The sequence below is a fragment of the Adiantum capillus-veneris genome, chromosome 28, assembly GCF_014529385.1.
Source record: "Adiantum capillus-veneris isolate H3 chromosome 28, ASM1452938v2, whole genome shotgun sequence".
Taxonomy (NCBI): Eukaryota; Viridiplantae; Streptophyta; class Polypodiopsida; order Polypodiales; family Pteridaceae; genus Adiantum; species Adiantum capillus-veneris.
In genome coordinates this window covers 118,110,664-118,135,326 of record NC_140958.1, presented here as the reverse complement: position 1 = coordinate 118,135,326, position 24,663 = coordinate 118,110,664, and the positions used below count along the sequence as shown (strand labels likewise).

The following is a 24,663-nucleotide window of genomic DNA, read 5'->3' as shown; positions in this document are numbered from 1 at the left end:
TCATGAGAGAGAAGCTTCAAGCTGCACCATTCGATAAGAACTTTGTCCTTTGCATCGCTTGCAAGGAATTGCTTCATGATGGAAACTCATAGAGTTTTCCATGTCTTTGGGGATTCACCATTGCCACAAAGGCTAGCCCACCATTGACGAGCTGATTTTTGGAAGTGCATAGCTACATTGCGTAGCTTGGAGGACTCTGTGAAGGCCTCGTCTCCAAAGGCCGCATCAAATTGCTGGATGAAGGCCAACACTTTGTCGATAGCACCAAAGGTGCCTTCATAGGTGAGAAAAGAGATACTATTTCCTCCCTCCTTGAACTTCTTTAGCTTTTGTGACCTTTGCCATGCAGGAAATGATTTGCGATGTCCTCCCCTCTTGTATTCTCTAGGAGAATAGCCATAACCTTCATCGGAAGAGGAGGAAGGAGAAGAGGGTGACCTCTTCCTAGCCCTTTTCTTCCTTTGTTTCCTCTCTTGCCTTTCAGAGTGATGAGGAGAAGGACTATGTGTTGATCTTTTCCTCTTGGGAGGAGTGGGCGATCGTCTAAACCGCCGTCTTCGTGGAGCCACATCTTCAGAGGAACTTAAACTTTCATTGCTTTCTTCCTCTTTGGATTCCTCCTCTCGAATGGGAGAGAGTCTTCTTTTGGGGGTCTCTTCAAGAGGCCTCCTAAGCTCTCTCTCCTCTTGGAGAGGAAGGGAAATTCCATTAGCACGAAGTTGTTGAGTAACTTCGGCTTGCAAAGCAAGGTTGCCCATAGCTTGCTGCAACCTAGTGACGAGATAATTCACAAACATGGAAGCATCATCATTAGCACCTTCGTGTGCAAAATCAAAGCTATCAATGTTCATTCTACTCTCTTGATTATTGTCAGCCATGTTAACAAAATTTATGTATGTACTTAGTGTATGATTGGGCAATTCAAAACCTTAGTTGCCACTCCTGTTAGCCTTTGAAAATCGGCTCTTAAGTATCTACACCCACGGCTCAAAGTGGTTAATTATAGAGAGTAGAGGAGTAGGTCTAAAATAGAAGAGTTGCCGAGGGCTAGCTCCTTTCGGACTTCTTATGGCTGAATAATGGTAAAGCCATAGGCAAGTCTAAAAAAACTCCATTATTAAGTCCAAAGCTCCCGAGATGTGCACCATCCCCCACCTAGTGGGCTCAACAAAAACGATAATAAATCCCAATTCCACCTACCCTAATATAATTAACAACATCAACCATTTATAGGCCACTTAAGGACCTCTCTTCTTAAGCAAGAAAAGAGAAACCAAATGCTCTGATACCAATGTAATGGAATTGGCCTATTTAACTTGAGAGTAGCGGAAATTAATGAGAGTACTTTTGAGAAATGACTTTGTGAGAATAGCGGGTGAACATAATTCAAGATAACAACATAATCATAGAAATTAGTTAACTTGGCATGATCAATAATTTTGCAAGAGAGATAATTTAGAGAACATGACAACAATTGAGGACCGGATTTATGTGGAGCCGGTCCCCCCTCCAATAGGCATTTGTATTATGATTTCTCCCATTAAGAGAGACTTGTTACAATACAATCTTCGTGTTCCTTGTGACCTAGGTGATGCAATGAAGATGGAAAGATTCATGCATCACAAGAATAACATAAACTTGAAGAAAGATTTAACTATCCCAAGCCTCAGTCCCAAGACCTCAAACACCTTCGAAGGTGGAGAGAGCTAGTAGGGAATGAGGGTAGGGAAGAGGAAGAAGAAACATTTCATAGGAGAAAGAATTAGTTCCTCACTTATCATAACTCTTGTTGCTAGCACACATAATAGCATAGTAATGAAGAAGAAGGAGATGGAAAGCTTAAGCATTGAAGCATGGCTCTTGGTTGGATTTGCACTCCATAGCCAAGAGTGTTGGTGTAGGCTCTCAACCTCTACTTGCTTGGAGAAGGAGAGGGAGCTCTTGCACTTTGCATAGCACACAATGAGAGTGTTTGTGAGTGTGTGTGGGTGAGTATACTCCCTAAGCAACCCCCTAGCTTGCTTGGGTCGACCCCCCCTTGTAGCTCATGTTTGAAGCTCATTGGACCCCTCCAGGCCTAGCCAATCACAAGCAGGAGGCATTACAAGCAATAAGGGTAGCCTTGGGACAAGTGTCCCCCTTTCCCCTTTGAGAGAGAGGACTTGATAAATGAAAAATCAATTAATTAAATATCCTAAATTATCATCGGACCCCTTGGGTGGCCAACCAATAGGCTTCAGGCACACCATGAGGGCAAGATGAGGAGGAACTTGACAAGTGTCCCTTCTGCTTTCTTTGTACCATGCATGCCTTGTGTGAGTGTGTGGGTGTTCTCTCTCATCCCCCCTCATGTAGGGCTCACCCCCTCCTTGTAGGGATTCAATATTTGACTTTTTGAGACCTCAAGCCCCTCATCCATAGGCCCAGTTCCCACCACAAGCTTGGCCCTTAAGCACTTTAAGCTTGGGCTGGGTTCTCACCTCAAGTGCAACCCTAGCATCTCAATCATGTCAAGCACCTCAAGCATATCAATCATCAAGCACCTCAAGCACCTCAATCATCAAGCACCTCAAGCACCTCAGTCATCAAGCATGACAAGCAGGACTAGCACCTCGAGCTGGGTCGGGTTCCCGCCTCAAGCTCAGCGCTAGCTTACCTAAGGTCAAAGGACTTTTACACACATTATTGGAGGTCTTCAATGAAGCTAACCCTAAGGTCTTATGCTCCATTGGTTAGCCTTGCTCTTTGATCAACCATCTCTGATTTGGGCCCCTTTACCATTGGCCCCGTGTTGAGATAGATCTATAAGCACATATCTATATCTTAACACTTGTTCCCGTTTATTATCCCACATTAAGTGATCAATTTAATATGAGAAAATCATTTGGGTTGGTTAGATATGATATTTTATGACAGGTTATTGGTGCTGTCATGGTAGATTCTTGACTTGGAGTGTCCAGGTTTGTTACATCCAATGCTCATTTCACATTTTTGGAATGACGGCCATGTAGAGCAGTGGATAAAAGAGTGTAGTGTAGATGGCAATCAATCGGCCATTCGGGATTATGTAACCACTGAAGGAACAATAGAGCTGTTTCAAAGTAACATCTTGCGGATAATTAATGCTCTTCTTCAAACCCTAAAGTATCTACATGCGCATGAGTACCTCCGCAATGACCTGTAGTTCCGCAACATGATGCTAAATTTTGGATAGAAGGGCGTCTAGGTAGGCGTTGTGGATTGGGGGTCATGCACAAAGACCAAAACAAGCTTTTGGCTTTCACACATTACGATAATCGATAATCTTAATCAGTTATAAGAAACAATTTACATAAATCACATTATTTCACTTTGCACTTTATAGATTTATTCAAAGTGGAAGCTTACGACTTTCGCACATTACGATAATCGAAAATATTAATCAAGTCTTGGAATTGATTCTCAATACAACATGATAATCAATTTCATACCACTTTGACGAGTGCCATATCTATCTGAAGTGCGAACATAATATTCTCACACTCCACGATAGATCTTTGAACGCTTATCTATCTACAGTTGTTGCACGTGTACGATCACACAGTACGATAGATCTAGCAATCCAAATAAAGAGAATTAAATATCAATATATTTTAACATGATATTTTTTAATTGTAATTGGAGTGAGAGCATAATGTGATAGCTCTATACATGGCAAAAAAGTTTCTACCTATCTTCACTTTAAGGTTAGAAAATATCTGCATGTCAAAATCGAACACTGAACTAATTAAAACTGACCTCTTATATTATATTTTGCAAATTTATTACCTCATGTGAGAGTACTCTGCACACAATGACAACCTCTAAATTATAACACTAACTAGTAAAACGGCGCCACCTTCGGCGGCGGCATGGCCTCTATTACCCTCAAGCTCTTTGCTCTTGGCAAATTTCATAAAAACAGATGAATATTTACTCACTCTCTGCGTGTGTGTGTGTGTGTGTACACCGTTGAAGGAGTTAAAATCTAGTATAGCCACCCTCTTCTGGTGCCCTCTCTCTCTCTCTCTCTCTCTCTCTCTCTCTCTCTCTCTCTCTCTCTCTCAGTCATCAGGGCTATAGGGCACTCTTTCATCAGTCCTCCTTCAAATTTAAAATGTAGAGGTAAATCTCAAAATTTTTAGGTGGGATTACACTAAACCTTGGTGTTTTTGGAGCATTTTCCTTTGTCTACATACTGGGTGGATTCTCTCTGTCTCTCTCTCTCTCTCTCTCTCTATTGTCCATGAACTGGGCTCTCTCTCTCTCTCTCTCTCTCTCTCTCTCTCTCGATAAGAGAGAGAGAGAGAGAGCGGTACTGTATGTGTTTAAAATTTATAAGATGGACAACATTTGAATCTTTGCAAAAGTCATCACAACATATTTTCAAACTAACTTTGCACTAACATATATAGAGTAAGTGATATTTCCCATGTCAAAAAATATAACATGCGTAGAGACTTAAGATTTATATGCTCAAAAGCATAGCCTACGACATGCCATGCTGCGGTATCGAACCATCCATGGCCCACAATGTAAAACACATCTACCAATCAATGGAGGAAGAGATCCTAACACAAAAACACGTAGGAACCAAGCACCGAGACTAAGATTCTGAGCAAACATAGCATTAATTGGACGGGTTCTGCCTAACTCTGCAATGGTGGCACGTGCTTTGAATCCTCTCTAAATAGAAACTTGAATGTAGCACAACAAGCTCGGATCATATGAAGCATGATATATACCCGCCATCAAGAATTCTGGGTAATATTGTGATCTATAGCCAAACAAAAAGCTATTAATATAGATAGATATTTTGATACACAAAAGCTATTACTTTACTATATCAACATCAAAATTGTTACCTTGCTACATCCAAGTCCTCGAGTAGATGAATCACCTGCATGGCTATGATTGGACCCCTCCATAATGGTGGATCTAATACATAATCATTGACTGTGAGATTTAAATTCTTTAAAGTATCGAAATGTCACAAACACACATATACAATATTTTACGTCGGACGTGTCGAGGTTGTCTCCCTAGTGTGTAAGTCATAGAGGCGTTAGGATCCATTTTCATTCATACATATACATAAAGGATTAGAAATTCATCAAAAAGCACATGAATCATAAATCTCTCAGCACTAATAAATCTTAGTCAATTGTTTCAGCGAATATACCTTGCTTGAGGCTACACAATGTTTCATAAGAAGATATACTAAGCTTATAAATGACAAAGAAATAGTTGTGAGAGTCACAGTGATTTTTTATTGGATGAAACATATCCAACCACGTTAAACCCCATGGCAAGGGGGTGGCAGGGGACAGGTCAATTGCAACACCTCTTTGTAGACAATGTTAGAAGTGTATGTTCTTTGATCTCCATGTCTACTAACGCTTGTTAAGTGACTATCACCAACCACAACCTTGATGGCTGAAGAGGATCTTGCGCGAGACATTGCCACATACAGTTGACCATGGGTGAGAACAGGTGTTGGGAGATACAATCCAAGAACTCCCAATGTTTGGCCTTGCGCCTTGTTGATTGTCATCCCAAAAGCACAACGTGGGAGAAATTGGCGGCGTCTCAAATTAGAAGGGAGACCTTCTCTAGATCCCATGAGAAAATCAATCCTTGGAATGAACACTGCATTTCCTGCATGTGACCCTGTAATGATTTCTGCTTCAATCACTTTGCTGTGGAATTGCTTACAAATCAAGCGTGTCCCATTACAAAGACCACTTCTTGGATCCAAATTGCGAAGCAACATAACTGGAGCATTCTATTTCAGTTGTAAAACATGAGGTGGAAAACCTCCCCCAAGATCTAAACTATTTACAAACTCACTTGTGAATAAAATGCTATCACAATTTGATTCACACACTAAGTCTGCACTAACATATTCCTTATAAGTACCAGGAAATTGCTGCAAGCCCAAATTGTTTATAGCATCCACCTCCTTGTTCCGTGGAGCCAAAATTGCTCTATCCTTGAAAAAGGTTGCATGGCAAGTCTGTGTTTCAAGTTCTCTATATATGCAAGAAACCAATGCTTGCAAATTATTTTGTGGTGGCATCATGCAGGCCGGCAAAGCCACATTATCAAGTATGTCCCCATCACAAACATGGCCATTACCAATATCAAGTGTCCATTGCACAAACTCTCTTTCAATAACATTACTAAAACAATTGACCACTCGCATATTTTGTGTTAGATGCATGATTTCTGTACGTTGCCAAATGTATGAGTGGCACAAAGATGCATTAACAATGTCTTCTCTTCCCCCTTTACGCACAACAGGTAATATCTGTCTGAAATCACCACCAAGGAGGAGAAACTTTCCACCAAACAACATGTCATTTTTCATGACATCTCTTAGTGTCTTATCAAGAGCCTCAAAAGGGTGTCTATGAGCCATGGGGGCTTCATCCCATATGATCAGTGAACTCATTCGCAATAGCTCAGCAAGCTGGCTGTTTACTTTAATGTTACATGTGGACTCATAAGTTATATCAATAGGGATCTTGAATCTAGAGTGTGCAGTCCTTCCGTTGTCGAGAAGTTGTGCTGCAATACTGGAAGATGCACATGCCAAAGCAACTTTGGACTCTCCATGTATCCGAGAGAGCAATGCATTATGGAGATAAGTCTTTCCTGTTTCACCTGGCCCATCCAAGAAAAAAACAATCCCTCTGCTCATGCTAGCTGCTTGTAAAACCTGATTGTAAGCTTCCCTTTGCCCAACATTGAAAGATGATTCCATTCGAGCAGACAATACTCTTTGTTCCTCTCTGTTATACATGAACTCTTCAGCAAGCACTCCATGCTCACTCATAATTGGCAGTGTGAGATCCACCTGGGGCATTCCAGAATAATCCGAGAGCCTCTCTCCATAGTGTTGAAGCATTGTCTCTAAGTTTGACAAAGCTTGGTTTTGAGCCATGTGTTCATAGATATTCGCAGCATTTGTGTGAACCCTCATATGATATACATGGTCCTCAGAAAGCTCCTTACAGAAGCAATTCCACAATGCACCAGGATGTATTGGATCACAAAAAACAAAAATGACTACAAACAGTAGGCGCAATTGTTGCCCTGTTTGTTGAAAAGAATCTTCTTCCAAACAAAGAAACCATTCATCATCAACTTGCAGTAATCTTCGTGCATTACATGTTTCTTTAAATGTGTCATATACTCGTCCATTGAAGGTTCTAATATCCTCAAAAGACTTACATCCTTTGCACATGTTGAGTAACATACACAAATAGTACAAATATCCATCATTGGGAACAATGTGGTACATTCTTCCAATCATGTCACCAATATGTCTTTGAGTCCATGTTCTACTTGCTGGCTTCCAAACCTACTTTGTTGGGAAGTCTATGTACAACAAATCATTGGCCTCTGGATATTGTTGATTTGCAACAAACCACTCAGTCTGTACAGTTGCTCCGTCTCGCTGAAGATGACTTGATTTTGATGAGGCAAGTGAGCTTGGAGCTGTTGTATGTCAGGTTTCTCTTTATGCATGTGAAAACCAAGTATACGCCAGATAGCCTCAGATGCTCATGCATATTGAGCATTAAGATAGTGTTGGGGTTAAGGCCTATGTGCCTTGACCGATCGCCCAGGTCATGGGCGCCCGCCCACTGTTACCCTATACTTATAGTGAGTATACTGTATAGGGGGAGCTGCCACTTCACAGTCTCCCCACCCACATCGTGTGTGTCTCCTTCTCTCTCTCTCACTCTCCGTCTGTGGTGCTCCCCGATCCCCTTCAATTGGTATCAGAGCTAGGGACGACGGTGTGTGTGTGGTTGCGCGCGCGGTCTTAATGGGAGCGATACGAGTGTGCTTGCGGTGTGCGAGCATGCGGATCTCGGCTATGGCAGCCTCGACCTCGTAGAGAGGTGAGCTTGCTTTGGGGCTTGGTGAGTCGGGCATGAGATATTCTGCATATAGAAAATTGAAAGCTTGAGAGTGAGCAGAGCTTTGGTGCATGAGGAGATCTGTCGACTCTGCAGAGCTTTGGGTAGCTTGAGAACCGATTGAAGCTGCCACGAGCACGGAATCGATGGCAAATCGATTGCAAGCTTAAGCACAGAAATAGCTGGAAAGCTTGGACATCGACTAGCAAAAGTTGAGAGCTTGCACAAGGCTCGGAGCAAGATTCAAGGGGGGTCTACAACAACCTGCATCAAATCAAAGCAAGAGCTTCAAATTAAAAGCAGCGTAGGGGGAATTGCTTCAAAATAAAACTGCAGTGCTAGAGGTTTTTTGAAGACCAAATCAAGCAACGTTGTGCACTCTCTGCAAAGGGGTTTGTGTGTGTAGTGTCCACACACACACACACACACACACACACACACACACACACACACACACACACACACACACACACACACACACACAATCTAGTGTGTGTGTCGCGCTGCTCAGCAGCGTTTGGAAACTTGAAGCCATAAACAGTTTCGGAGCTTGCAGGAGAGGGTTGCAGTTTGCTTGCGGAGAGAGCAATGGAGCTAGCGGACAACCATACGGTGGCTTACCGATAAGCTTCAGGTGAGCTCTCAGTTCAGCCCTACTCGCATTCGCAGCAGAGAGACGAAGTACAGGTATAGGGTTTGCACTACAGATTTCTCTAGAAGCCGGGTTGGCATAGAGCGTGTTTTGTGCTTTGCCAGGCTATGTATGACATTGTGGAGAGCTGTTACGCTCTAGTCTCCTGGATCTCAGTTCCAGAGGTGTTGTAGTGTCCTGTTGACTGGCTTTGGTATCTTACTTTGCCACAGGTGTACAGGTGACTTCTCTTTAGATGGCAGATGTACTACAGTGACTCGATTTCATGCATGGAAGTGTCTTGTTAGCCGGTTTGTGCTCATGTATGTACACTGCGGGAGCTCTTTGTATGCTCAGTGATCTGGCTGAGCTACTCCCAGATTGTTTGCCATAGGATTTGGCATCTTATTTCCTTTGTTGTTTTGGGTGTGACTTAGTCCCCATACAAATAAGACTCTGTCCGATTTGTGCCAGGAGTTTTATGCATGTTGTGACAGTGCTCGTAAGGTATTAGTCATGCATTGACTTGTTGCTTGCGGATAGGTTTTCCGCTTATGCGCTCACAGGTGGTCACTCTGATTGCATTGCTGGCTCGTTTTATGACAGAGGTTTGTAGCACAGGTTTTGTGCTGTGCGCTCCTTGCCGCACTGTCGAAGCAAGGGACTTGCCAATACACCGTATGCGAGCCACAAACGGCTCCAAGCACACAACAAGCCTAAACTAGCAAGCTCAAGAAAACAAAGGGTGTGTCACTCACCGCTCTACGCTCGCCTTCGTGGTGGATTCCTCGCCGCGATGAAGAAGAAGCTGCAGTCGTGCCGCGCTCAACCGCTTCGCCGCCGTCGTGCTTTCGTAATGCTCGATCGCACACACACTCTCCCTCTCTCTCTCTCTCTCTCACACACACACACAAGGAGGTGAAGAAGAAGAAGAAGATGGAGATGGAGCAAGAGCACTCTTCAATTGCACAAATGAGAGAATGAGTAAAAATTAGGTTTAGTTGGCTTTTATAGGAGCTCACCCCATTCACACTTGGGCGCCCATGCTTAACCAACTAATCCCTTGAATGTCCAAGTTAAAGTGCGCCTCTCATCGGCGATCACTCTACCTTTCCCTATTGGTCCGACAAGCCCGGTACCTGACTCTAAATCATACATAATACGCGTCCATCGTAGGTGATCAGGTGTCCGTGTGCCGTGAGGGTTAACATGCCCCCCTTCCTGATGTAGATTCCGTCCTCGGAAGCTATTGAGTTGAAGCTGGTTCGTCGAGGTGGAAGAGCATTTGAGATGAATGTCCTTAGCCTTCTTCAGTCACTGCAAAATCAAACAACATTGGCACAGTAATTGCATTCTCTTAAAAAGCATATGCAGTTTTAGGTAGACACATTGATTGGTAAAAGAATTTCAAACAATTTGTTAGCAATGAACATTAAATTGCAATGTAATCAAATGCATAAACAGATGTAAAGGCAAAAAATTAAACAAGTCTGGGGTCGCTAATTTGACGGTCGAAAAGCACTAGAGATCGAATATTAATACCATGGGTAAGCTTCTTAATTTTCTGTGGTCAATTAAGTTGTTTAATCGCGAGAGCCAAGTATTCATGTTCAAGGGCTGACTAGAGGCTATATCTAGAAAACCTTGTAGTTAAGCTACCATAAAAGGAATTTCTCATGAAATCATCGCCTGACTGATTACTTTTTCTTTGACCCCCCAAGGTCTTTTCACATTGATTCAATTATGATGTGTGTGCTTATTTTGTATGCCTTGGGTTTTTTGCTTTTCAAGGAAAAGCGCCCACACTGGGAACCTCTAGGGCTCTAGTACCGTAGGCAATACATGTGAGTGAAGTACCAAATCAAGCTGAGATTTCTCTTCCAGCTTAAAATTTTACATTGTGGCACTTTGATTTTTTGTTTGTTCATTTTCATCATTTTAATTTTGTAACTTTGGGGGGTCATATAACACTGTTACCCTCCCCAGGCTCATCACATTAGTAAACTCCCTTTATAATACTTAAGCTAAAGGTCAATAGGGTCAAGCCCACTAGAAAGCCCTAGTACATTTCATACAATGCTGCCTAAATCGGATTAAGAACCTAAGTAACCATTGTTTATTAGGAAGGCATTCCCCATGGTATTAAGAGAAGATTTCTAATACCTAGCTTGGTCAAACTAGCTTAGTCGGACTGCTTGATTTTTACACCTAAACAAGTGATTATGACAAAAGATTGCATTGAATTAAATGTTGGATACTAAGCCAACGCGCTGAATAGTATGCTACCAATCACAATCAAAGCAGACAAACATGGATGCAAAAAAGATAAGGGCAATGCTAATGGATAAGAAACACCTGTTTGTGTTGATGGTCGCGCTTGATTTGAAGGTTCCATGAAGATCCAAATCCTATCAATAGCAATACGCTCCTGTACACACTAGGAAACACAAACAATACCTCTAGGAGGCACATCAGTGGGAAAAATTAAAACTCCTAAAAAACAAACTCAAAACACAATCTAGACCCCTAACCTACCTATCTGTCACCCCTTTTAGAATCAAGGAAAGAGGATATTATATAAACCGGGTGGCCACCCTAAGGCTAGGCCTCTATCCTCATCATCTAGATAAATAAAATCGTTGTCCGTGAGGCCATAGTCTTCCTCGGTCTCTATTAGTTCCTCTTCATCATCCTCTTGTGCAAGCATGCTAATCAAGAACCTCGTGATGCGTGGATACTCATCTTGTGCAAAAGAATAAGCATGTGCCATTGGAGACACATTCGCCACTGGGTAGGGATCACTAGTTAGCCATAGACGTATCAGCCATTCTAACTCCTCAAAATTTCTCTCACATGCAAGGCTCTCTATCAAATCCCATTCGCAAGAAAGTATAGGGTAGCATACGTAGAACACTTGTTGAAAAGACAAGGGGTACCTTTCATCAAAAATAGAAGTGCATGCCTCTGGTGAAGTAGCCATTTCTGACAAGACAGATAGATTTGGTTAGGCCTTTAAAACATAAGAGTTGTTTTTGTGTGTTGCTTGACTTGACACGGTGAATTTGGACTTATATGTAAGATCTGATAGGGTGCTCTCTCATTGCTAGGCGCTCTTGCTCTTTACTATTTTTGTTTTTTTGTGAGTATAAGGCTATATATATACATTCCCTAAGATCGGAGATTAAGAGGTCAGGGAAAAAGGTTGAGAGGGAAGCAAGTGAATGATGGATGTCCACAAACACTCCCCCCTTCCTTGGGTAGATCATACCGTTTGAAATGAGCTTGTCACCCTTTGAAACCAATTGTTCCAGTTGGTAATAGGTGAGGATTTTTGCCAGTAGTTTTCTATTACCCTAGGTGCCTCGTCAAGTTGTAAGGGTGGTAAGGTACTCTCCCAGGATTTTATTTGCAACGTTGTTGTAGGTGGTGAACTTACCCCGGAAGGTGCAAACTCTTTCGTGCTTGGATGGATATGTACAGTGGTAGGTGGAGGTTGTGTCGAAGCTTCTATTTGGATATAGGAACTACATGAAGAGCAAGAAGCTTCATTTGATTTCCCTGTTCCTGAGCTAGGTGGGACAAATCGTTCTTTCTTTGGTACCCAAACTAGCTCTAGAACGGGTGTGTAACATTCCATGATTTTTTCCTTTCCGCGATTTTCAATTTGTTTTGGAGCCACAGGATTGGGTTTACATGGGCCAGGTGACAGGTAAGAGTACACTTTACGTTTGGGCACCCAGATTTGATCATTTCCTTCATAGTATCCTTGGGCTTCCAATAGTCGTTTAGGAATCCAACGCAGCGTTTCTTTACATTTCTTGGAGTGAGTGGTACGGTTCTTACTAGGTTTCCGTGTTTTTGCATCAACCATGCTCACTACAGAGGTTTTAGGGACCCACTTGTATGTTTTCTCTGTTATATTAGGATGGTTCTTGTGTGTCTCAAGCTTTCTTTCAACTACATTAGTTGAAGCTCTAGAGAGTTGGGCTATGGGGACGTATGGTTCAACCTCCTGGACATGCAATGTCTTGGGTTTTATTTCCTTGGGCAATATCTCAGGGACTATGGCTTGAGTGGTAGGGCTAAGAGTTGGTTTTTGCGTTGTAACACCCCCAGTCCCCCAATCAATAGTGCATTTGGTGGCTATCATCCACGTGCGGCCTAGGTTTATATTACCCTCCATAGTTCCAGTAGGCATGACCAAAAAGTCTTGAGCTACCACCCCATTGTCATAACTGACAGAAGTGTGCCAGATTCCAAAAACCGCAGTTTTTTTCTTGTTGACACCCTTGACTTGGATAATACTCTCAGATAGAGGTGGCTTCCCTAACTGACACCACACCCCATAGGATAGCAGATTGTATTTAGCACCCGTGTCCAATAAGGCGTTATATAGCACTTTTCCATAGGCACTATTTAACTCAATGGGGTATCGTAGAGGTGTGTCAGAGTCCAACCCATCCTCTTCGATTTCCACGTGGAATGCATTTGTGACCCCAAGGTTAGCCTCTCGTTTTTGTTTTATACGTTGTTGTCGCTCCTTAGCCTCAACTTGAGCTTGTATCTTGTTTAACTCGGTTTGTGCTTTGGCGGCCTTCTTTTGATGAATGGCCCGTAGTTCTTCTTGGCTTAAAGGATCATAATATCTTTTGAATTTACTCCCATTGAGGAATCCAATGGTTTCAACTCCATCAAGAGTTTCCACACGAAGGGTACCTTGTGGGGTAATTTCACATACTCTATATGGTCCTTTACCAGCATATTTCAACTTTTTCTTCTCTTTACGTACTCCATACATAAGGACTTTATCACCAACTTTGATATCCTTGTCCTTCACATGGCGATCAAACCACTTCTTTCTCCTATCCTTTTCCACAAGAGCATTTTGCACAGCCAACTGTCTCTCTTCGTCTAGTTTTTCTAAGATAAACAAACGCTCAGTTAAGGGGTTACCATTCCATCCTTCTTGCGAAGCTACCCTAAGACTAGGAATGACAAACTCCCAAGGCATAACCGCTTCTTGGCCGTATACCATTTTGAATGGCGTACAATTAATAGCCACTTTATAAGCAGTACGATAAGCCCATAGAGCAGATGTCAACTTCAAATCCCAATCAGTGCGATGAGCTTCTACCGTCTTGGTTAAAATAGAGATTAGAGTCTTGTTGGTGCTCTCGGCTTGTCCATTAGCTTGCGGGTAATAAGGTGTAGACTTATGGTGGGATATCATAAAGGTCGTGGTAAGCTCTCTTATTACCTCATTTATAAAATGGGTACCATTATCACTAACAATTTCAAAAGGGCAACCAAATCTTGTGATAATGTTCTCAAAAAGAAACTTAGCTGTTGTCCTCGCGTCAGCTTTTTGTGAAGCCTTAGCTTCAGCCCACTTTGTTACATAGTCCGTAGCAACTAGAATATATCGAGATTGAGTGTTGCGAGCTGCGGGACTAATTGGACCTACAAAGTCTAAGCCCCATTTTTCAAATGGTTGGGTTACTTTAATAGGATGTAAGGGCATTCTTTCCTTGCGCTGTGTGGTCTTGTAACGTTGGCACTCATCACACCCTTTTGTAAAAAGTGATGCATCCTTAAATAAAGTTGGCCACCAATAGCCTGATTGCAGCACCTTTCTAGCAGTCAGGTCCCCTGAAAAATGTCCTCCTGCTATGCCCATATGTGCTTCTTGCAAGATATACAAATATTCATCCTCGCGGGCACAACGCCTAAGAATATCGTCCTTGCCTAATCTATACAGGGTTCCGGCAATCAAACAATAGGGTTCACATTCTTTTACTAGCCTTCGAGCGATATCCTTACGAAGTTCCTTGGGTGGAAAACCATTAACTAAAAAGTTAACAATGTTCTCACTCCATTCAGGCATAGTCTCAACTATGAATAGGGAAGTATCGGGTAATTCATCATCAACTCCTGTAGGGGCTTCACCATTGGGTATGCGAGACAAATGATCAGCCATGACGTGCCTTTTACCGGGTCTCACTACAATCGTGAAATCAAACTCAAGAAGAATTAACAACCATCGTGTGATTCTTCCTGTGGAGCATGGCTTGTTTACCAGATACAGCAACGCTTGATGATCCACATAAAATACAAACTTGTTTGCCAGAAGGTAGTAGCGAAATTTCTTTACTGCATAAACCATTGCCAAACCTTCTCGCTCTGTAGTGGTGTAGTTCCTTTCAGCATCGTTCAATTGACGGCTTGCAAAGCTAATGGGATAGTCCAATTTATGTTCTCCTGGTTGAGTGAGAACACACCCAATAGCAAAGTTTGATGCATCAATATGCACATGGAAAATGACATCCCAGTTAGGTGTCCTTAAAATTGGAGCACTTGCTAGTGTTTTCTTCAATTGTTCATAGGCCTGGTCACACTCTTCAGTCCATTTAAATTCAATGAGAAGCTTGTACAAAGGACGTGCTATCTCAGCGAAAAATAAAATAAACCGTCGATAATAACCCACGTGTCCCATGAACCGTTGAACTCCCTTGTAATTGGTTGGTGGTGGTAACTCTAGAATCACTTTAATTTTGCTCTCATCGGTTGAGATACCATTCTTGGATACTATATGCCCTAAAATAACTCCATGCTTGACCCAAAATTGGCATTTGAACGGGTTCAATGAGATACGATATAACCTACATTTTTCAAACACCTTCCGCAAACATGATAGATGTTCTTTCCAAGAAGAGTAAACACAAAGGTCGTCTAAGAAAGCTTCACAAAACTCTCTCAAATATTCTTTAAAAGCAGTGTTTATTAATCGTTGGAATGTAGCAGGGGCATTTGTTAAGCCAAAAGCCATCACACGAAATGCAAACACGCCAAATTCTGTGATGAAGGCAGTTTTAGCTTGGTCCTCTAGCGCTATCGTGATTTGGTTGTAGCCTGAGTACCCATCTAGAAAGCTATAAGCTTCCTTGCCTGCAACTCTTTCGAGTACATGTTCGGAATATGGTAGGGGGTAATGGTCTCTTCTAGTAGCTGCATTAACTTTTTTGAGGTCCACGCACACCCTGAGTTTCCCATTCTTTTTTGGCACGATAACTATTGGCGACACCCATTCAGAGTGTTCAATAGGATATATGAACCCACATTTGATAAGCTTTTCTAGTTCTTCTTGAATGATCTTTGCGTACTTAGGATTCATCGGGTAGGGTCTTTGTTGTACGGGCTTCGCAGTGCTAATCATAGGGATTGTATGTTGGACCACAGAAGGCGGAACACCTTTCATATCATGGTATGTCCAAGCGAATACGTCCTTGAATTCCTTGAGAAGCTCTTTGAGGACCGCCTCTTCAACTTCTGTGAGGTCTTGGGCAATAAAAACAGGTTTTGATTCTTCACCGGGGTCGGCTAATTCTATTTCTTTAACTATTGCCGGACCATCATAGATTCCATTATTCCCATCGATAGGTATTCTTTGGGCTTTTGTGTACACAACCTTTGCTTCCCCTGTGGTGTAAGATTTGAAATGTTCTGGTGCAGGATGCAAGTCTGTGGATTCTGGTTGTGCGTTGGTTTGTGCTTCCATTTCTGCTTTCTTGTGTTGTCGAGCTAACTCTTGGTTTTGACGCCTCCTTGCAGTGCGGCTCAACTTTGGCTTGTCTATGATCTCTAATTGGGCTATGTCATGGGGTCGTGGTCTACACCACATAACATTTTGGAGATATTCACCCCAATTGTCTACCAATTTTCGATGAGCATCGCATGCTCCTATATAACTGAGCCATTCTGCTGAGGATCTCTTCTTGTTTATCCTAGCACGTACGTTGGCTCGATATCGACGCCTCTTAAGGTTTTTCTTTTTCTTATTTGAGACCTGCTTTTGATTTGCATTTAGATCTGGCTCACTAAAGGAGTCCTCGTTGGTGTCCTCTTCACTCTCGGAGGAGCTATCATCGGTTGATGTGCTCGATCCTTCCGAATGTTTTGACTGTGAACTTGCTCCACTCTCTAATTCATGAGATTCAGAATCCGTTTCACTCTGGGAGTCAGTGTCCAAGTCGTGTTGGTCAAAGTCTTCTATTGAGCTATCAGTGTCACTGTCAGATTGGTCCACAATTGCCTTGCCCTTAGAAGATGCATGTATGGCACTTATCATGTTCAGAGGTGCAATTTGTGGTACCTCTTCCCCCTCTGGTGTGACCCAAGTGGTTCCTCTATTTCCCCAGGTATCTATGGTTGCAGCTAGGTGTACCCAATCCACATTGTCCGACTCAGTCATCCCAGGTAGGATATCCATATAAGGAGAATCTTGGCCAATGTCTGTATCCTTCTTACAAGTGTAACAATATTGTAGTGGGGCCGAGTGAACTGTGGTGTCAGAGCGATGATCAATAATGGTTTTACTCCCTAAGGGGTGTACCTTACCAGTCACCAAATCCACTCTAAGGACAGAGTCTTGGAATTGCAAATAGACATGATTTTTAGACCAATCGTGAACCATTTGTGCTTCCCTCATGAATGGTCGTCCTAAAATCATTTCATATGACATAAGGTGTTTAGAGAAATCCATTACAATGAACGTATGTCGCACCTTGTATCCTAGAACTTTGATCTTAAGATCCTTGAGCATCCCCATAGGTTTGGCTATGGTACCATTTGCCATCTTTACCACAATGTTAGTAACACTGAGGCGGGGTTTTCCCATGGATTCCCAACAATCTTTTGTAACGATGCTAACTCCCGCACCACCATCAAGAATTCCCTTTATAGTTAATCCCTTGGTAGTGATGGGTAGGGTCGCATTAGACTCGTCGCCTTCAAAATACTGCCCTAATTCGTTAATGGGTACCTCGATCACAGACTCGTGTCCATCTAAGTCAAGTGATTGCACATGATTTTCCTCATCAATCATAATCGAGTCAGGCCTATTTGGTTGCGCAAACTGCGGTAATCCCGTTCGTAGCTCTCCGTTAAGGAATGCTCGAAGTGCAAGGAATAACTCAGGATCTCCATACAGCTTTGCTATGATCGTGGTTCGGACCTCAGAAGACATGAAGTCCACTAGTTTGGCAACATTCATTGGCGTTTTGCAGGGTGTAGGTCCTTGACTAGGAACTGGTGAGGATGGAATCTCATATTCCTCAATGGGATCAGGTATTCCTTCGTTAAACATCCTTTCCAACAAGAAGGGTGTATGCTCACTTTCTGATGTCCCGTCCTCACTCCCTTCTTGGATGATACTAGATATGGCTAACGGTCTATGGTTCATGTGGGGTGGATGAACTTGCGTGGGAAACACTGTGTCATGAATTTTGATATGCATGGGTTCTGGTTCTAGTTTCCTTTGAGTCTCCTCCACTAAACCTCTTAGATGTTTCACCTGCTCAATCTCGTCTACTGGGTTTGGATACGTCCCAATCTTCTTTTTACGATTTTTCCCTTTTTGCCCCTGCGGTTTATCTTGGGGGTCTTGGATTGGATTTGGAAACACTTGTGGTGTTTTCAGAGGCTCTTTATGGTTTTCTCTCATTCGGTTTTCATTTGGTTCCATGTTACGGTTTTCTTTGTCGGTCTTTCCCTTTGTGGTATTGGTTCTAGTCTCCATTGTCTCGACTGAATCTGAATCATCCTCGAGGTCATTCATATACACGGGGTCATCTCCTGTTCCTATGTTTGTTTTGGAACTTGGCTTTGAATTTTCCGTATTCTGCGACTTCTTCCTTCGTGTCTTCTTTTTCTTTGCTTGGATAATTGACGCGGTATCTCTCTCTTCGAGGATATGTCCTGGCCCTTGAAGCATGGACCGTGTAATCGCATAAGCGGGTGCGACGGGTGGTATTGGCGATGTCACACTAGCAATTTCGACCAAATTCAGGGGTGTGATTTTAGGCGCATTTGGGTTATAGGGGCATTGGGCAATCAAGTGATCTATGCCACAACGATTACATGTGAGTATTGGCATTGCAGACGTGCTCCCTTGATTCACTTGCATCTGTGCAGCATTCTTTTGCAGCCTAATAGGGCACTCCGCTACTCGATGTGGTCCACCACACTCGTAGCATTGAAGAGGTGGCCTCCTAGCCTGGGTGTTGATATTTTGACCTCTGGATGCGAGAGCAGCAGCTTGATAAACCGGCTTGACTTGTCCCCAACAATCTTCCATGTAGTATATAGGACATTCTTCCAATGTATCAAGTCCGTAGGCAATACTAGTGTCTATTTCCTCCTCACAACCATCTGCATAAGCATTTGATGGCTCGCAACCCACTTGGATCATAGGGGCGACTTTTGGATGCGGGGGCTGCGGTCCTAGCACAGGAGGTGGTAACGGCGTAGCTTGTACAACATTTTGAGGTCTAGGGACCATGTGTTGCGGTAGTTGCTCAACAGGTGGAGTAGGCATCAATACAGGAGCTCGAGGCGCATCCGTGTAGGCTACAGGTGGTCTATTTGCCATCATACGTTTGATCATTAAACAATCCTTAGCTTGGTGACCATACCTACCACATGCGTTGCAAGTTCCATTAAATTTTACTCTAAACGTAGGGCACTCACTAGTGCTATGTGGACCTAAGCAAATGGAACACCATTGTTGCTCCCTTCTTGGATACATGTGACTATTTTGAGGGGGTCGATTATCCTTAAGAGACTCTTGGATTGCCTTGGTGAGGTCTGTCAAGAATGTCTCAAATACCTTTGGCTCATTGGCAATGGGCTTTGCAGTCATGGGTTCATACTCAATGGCTTGTGAGCTAGTGGATCTCGTGTCAGTAGACACCCTCATGCCTGCTATCATCAAGTTGTCCTCTAATTGGATTGCATTGGCAGTGACATCTTCCCAAGTTGTGATACCTCTAATCACTAGTCCATTATAGATTCCTTCATTCCTCAACCCTCGAATGAATCGATCAAGCAGTTGGTTATTGTTGAAGCGCTCATTTACAGGGCAACGAGAGTTTAAGTGCTTTAGACGACTAATGAAGTCCCTTACTGACTCTCCTTCCTTACGTTCGGCCTTCTATAGCTGAGATGCTACACCCCAAAGCACACCTTCTCGTATGTACTCTTTTAGAAACAATCTTCGAAGGGTAGGGTAGATTGTTTTCTCGTCCACCCTTAGGGTCCTATACCAATCTCCAGCCTTCCCACTTAATGTCAAGCTTAAGGCATTGCACTTATGTAGTTCGTTGCGTTCCCCTAAGGAATCACATACTTGTTCAAACACTTCAATGTGTTTCCTAGCATCTTCGTCCCCATTGAATTTTTGCGTGAGTTTGGCAATTTGTACTGCCTTACTTCTAGGCTCTCTATCAGAAGCATGACGCATATTTTCCGCGATAGATCGACCTATGGTTTGAGCAAACGCTGCCAAGTCACCTATGTGAGGAGGCAGGGCCGGTGGAGGTACTCTTGGAATCATATGTGGGAGAGGAACGGGTACCGGTCTTGGCATATGTGTGGATGATGCAGGATATGGAACATAACCGGGCATAGGTCCACTTGGATAAGGGCTAGGGAGCGGCACTCGAGGAGCATAAGCAAGTGGTACAATTGGAGGTGTGGGGGCCATGTGTGCATAAGGGGCTAGAGGCACATATGGTCGAGGCCCCATATTAGGTACTACGACACTAGGTAGTGGCACTGCGCTAACCGTAGATGTCATCGGTACATTCTCTGTCAGGCTTATCCCTGGAGTGAGCACTGTGTTTTCCTTAATAGAGGGTTGAGCCAAGTTAGGGAAGCTAAAGTTTTCGCTCGGAGGCTCAGATTGCATAGAGACCCCAGGTGAAATGACGTAAGATGGGTCCATGGGGCTCATTAGAGGAGTCTCCATTTGAGATAGAGTAGGCTGTTGAGCCTTGCTCGTATCCAGAAATCTCATGGGGCCAGTTGAGAGTATATTTACCCCTCGGTTTTGCCTTTCTAATTGAATAATGCCATGGATAACATTATAGATCATTTTCTGTTGATCTTCGATGCTCGTGGCACTAGAGGTGGATTGTACAATCTCTATCCATCCTACATGGTAGGCGTGGCCAGAGTGTAGATCCGTCAACACCTCAGTGTGGAGGTCGTATGTCCAATGATCATTAATGAACAATCCTTCTAGAGTCGACGTGTTAACGGTTTCTTGTGAGGTAGAAGCAATGTTGCTCCCCGTGGTTTTACTTGCCACCAACGGTACTCTAGAGGGAACTTCTGAAGGAGGCAGCTCAACAGGGCCTTCTTGGTAAGAAGTTGGTAGGATATCCACATGGACACTCTTTGGGGGTGTGGGGTCCACGTGCGATGTGAAAGGAGAGTCCACTTCCCCACCCCCTTCGTGTGCTTCATTTGCATCAGGTTCCGAGCGAGTAGCTCTACCTAATGTTTCCATGAAACGGCTAAACATACTAGTACTAGGCTGTGGAGCTTCGGGAGGTGCATGGCCTTCTCTCTCAGTGTTTTGGTTAGGGTATGCTTCCATGATTTCTGAGTCGGAGGAGGAATCACTAGCGGCTATTTTAGGGTCTTGGGTGGTGCTACCTTGTGTCCCCGCTGAGGGTCTAGAGCTTATCGTGGATGGGTAATGGGTGTCCGTATGAACAGAGGCACCCTCAATATGCTCGTGTTCTAGCACCCGCCCAGAGCGTAAGTGCATGTGCTTTTGATACCCTAAGGTGTCAAAAAGCTGCTCTAGGAGGCCTTGTGACTAGTTTTTAGCGTGTCTTTTGTTTGTTTTTTTGCTAGATTTTTTTGAGCGTGTCGTGGAATGGGCCGTGTGATAGCTCAAAACGAGCGTATCGGTCAGAGGGTCGTGCCGTGCTTTACAGCCCTCCGTTTGGTCACTCTATGCCCTCGGAATCCCTAAAACTGTCAATTTCCAGTAGGGAACTAGGCCCAAACTAGAAAGTCTAAGGGTGCAAGTGGGAAGAGAAAGGAGGAGAGTGGAGGACTTGTCCCACATGCTCTCATTCTCTCTTGAGGGAGTAGGGTATATATATAAGAGTGACTCTAGTATATATCATAAGTCTGAGGCTTGGGCCTGGGCCTGGGCTTGGGCTTGGGCTTGGGAAAATGATCCCGATCCCGATCTAACTTTTATACAACCCAACCCGTCCGTTTTTATAACTCACGTTTTTTATTTTCGAAAATCTAGCCTCCCCCTCGCTCACGTTTTTATTTTTCGTTTTTTTTTTTAATTTTTAATTTTTTAATTTTTAATTTTTTTTAAACTTTTTTTTTTGGAGATATTATTTGGTACGCGTTTTGGTGCGCGTTGACCTCACCTAACTATTTACTGTCCCACCTACCTACTGACCTGCTAATCAGTGGTTCACCTAATTACTAACCTACTTAATTAACTAACTGTGCGCCTAACTGTGCACAAACCAGAAAACACAGAAAACACAGAAAATGCAAAAAAAAGCAAGAAATACTAACTGTGTGTAAACAGAAAAACAGAATTTTGCTAACTGTCTAACTAATACTAAATGTACGCAGCAGAAAACACAGAAAATGCAAACTGTGCGCAACAGAAAACCAGAATTAACAACTTGCAGAAAAAATACGCCTTCCTCTCCCTCTTCTTTCCTACTGCAAACCACTCATACAAGAAGCACAAAGTGCCTCTTGGGCTTAGTGCAGGGCTATTCCCCGGTAGCGGCGCCAAAAATGTGCGCTCCTTGCCGCACTGTCGAAGCAAGGGACTTGCCGATACAGCGTGTACGAGTGGCAGATGGCTCCAAGCACACAACTAGTTTAACTAGTAAGCTCAAAGAGGGCAAAGGTGTGTCACTCATCGCCTTATGCTCCTGTCGTAGAGGATTCCTCGCCGCGAAGAAGAGGGAGACGCCGCTACGCCGTGCTCAACCGCCTCGCCGCTGTGGTGCCGCTGCAACGCTTGATCGCACACACACTCTCACGCGCTCTCTCTCTCTCTCTCTCACACGCACACACACAAGGAGATGGTGAAGGAGAAGGTGGAGATGGAGCAAGAGCAGCTTCTATTGCACAATGAGAGAATGACTCAATTTTAGGTTTAATTGGCTTTTATGTGAGCTCACCCCATTCACACTTGGGCGCCCATGCTTAGCCAACTAACCCTAGCATGTTCTTGTTAGAGTGCGCCTCTCATCGGCGATCACTCTACCTTTCCCTATTGGACCGACAAGCCCTGTGCCTGACTCTACTTAAATAAATAATACAGTGTCTCTCTCTCTCTCATTCTCTCTCTCTCTCTCTCTCTCTCATCAAAACCTGCCAATTTCTTTATCTTTGGAGATATTGAATCTCACAGCCAGGGCTATTTTACACTTCCCTTTTCTTTTTGTACATAGACAAGATTTCCTTTTCTTTTTGTTCATTTCATTTCTCTCTCTCTCTCTCTCTCTCTCTCTCTCACACACACACACACACACACACACACACACACACGTTTAATATAACATTTCATTTCTCTCACTGCCGGCCTTCCAAAGACGTTTAATATAGCATTTCATTTCATTTCATTTCTCTCTCTCTCTCTCTCTCTCTCTCCTCTCTCTCTCTCTCTCTCTCTCTCTCTCTCTCTCTCTCTCTCTCTCTCTCTCTCTCTCTCTCTCACACACACACACACACACACACACACACACACACACACACATTCATTTCATTTCTCTCACTGCCGGCTTGGAGTCTTGGACTCTGAACGCAGTCCCCCGCATGACCCTGCACCACCCCTCCACGTGCCCCAACACCAGCAGCAACAACAATTCATCTCTCTCTCTCTCTCTCAGATGCTAAATAAAACATTTCATTTCATTTCTCTCTCTCTCTCTCAGACGCTAAATAAAACATTTCATTTCATTTCTCTCTCTCTCTCTCTCTCTCTCTCTCGCTTTCGCTTTCGCTCTCGCTCCCTCCCTTCCCCCCCCCCCCCCTCTCTCTCTCTCTCTCTCTCTCTCTCTCTCTCTCTCCTCTCTCTCTCTCTCTCTCTGAGACGTTCTGGACACAGGGCAGTTGTCGGCAGTTGTGCAGGGCTAAATAAAACATTTCATTTCATTTCTCTCTCTCTCTCTCTCACTCACTCTCTCTCTCTCTCTCTCTCTCTCTCTCTCTCTCTCTCTCTCTCTCTGAGACGTTTGATATAACATTTCATTTCATTTCATCTCTCTCTCTCTCTCTCTCTCAGAGACGTTTGATATAACATTTCATTTCATTTCATCTCTCTCTCTCTCCATCTCTCTCTCTCTCTCTCTCTCTCTCTCAGGGCAGTCGCCGACAGTGCATGGCTTTAGGTATAGGCACACAGGGTAGTCGCCGTCAGTGCAGGGCTTTAGCAAAGCGAGCTAGAGAGAGAGAGAGAGAGAGAGAGAGAGAGAGAGAGAGAGAGAGAGAGAGAGAGAGAGAGAGAGAGAGAGAGAGAGAGAGCTGCATAGTAGCCGGTGAGGTGTCGAGGAGTCGCAAACATCCGTGAGGAGCCGATGCGCAGGTGAGGAGCTGCAGACGGTGAGGAGCAAATGCACAGTACCTGCTGCAGCTGGTGAGGTGAGGAGCAGAGCCGCAATCACCCCAAGTGTTGAGGATAGTGCATGCATTAAGGAGTGCAGCCGGTGTGGAGGAGCAGAAGCGTAGGTGATGAGGACGTCTCTCTCTCTCTCTCTCTCTCTTGAGCATGACGAAGCCTGTTGATGAGGACCTCTCTCTCTCTCTCTCTTGAGGATGACGAAGCCGCAGGTGATGAGGACCTCTCTCTCTCTCTCTCTCTCTCTCTCTCTCTCTCTCTCTCGAGGATGACGAAGATGATGGAGCAAGACCTCCCCCCCCCCCCCCCCCCCTCTCTCTCTCTCTCTCTCCTCTCTCTCTCTCTCTCTCTCTCTCTCTCTCTCTCTCTCTCTCTCTCTCTCTCTCTCTCTCTCTCTCTCTCTCTCTCTCTCTCTCTCTCGCGCGCATGAGCGCTTGCCCGCTTTGATCACCTTCTCGCCGAGCTCTCCTACTCAAGAGGCGGCTGGCGGTGGATTTTTTAAAACTTTCTTTTGAACCTTCTCAGCATGAGCCTGCCTGAGGCCTCACAACTTGACACATGGCAGGGGGGAACCGGAATTCCCTTCCCCATTATCTATAAGTATAGATTCCCTTCCACGTGTTAGTAAA

The 24,663-nt window shown here is 43.8% G+C and overlaps 1 pseudogene; it reads right to left on the bottom strand.

The window, feature by feature from the left end:
- Nucleotides 1-4,494: 4,494 nt before the first annotated feature.
- LOC147421173 (uncharacterized) lies at nt 4,495-24,107 on the bottom strand (annotated as a pseudogene).
- Nucleotides 24,108-24,663: the final 556 nt, after the last annotated feature.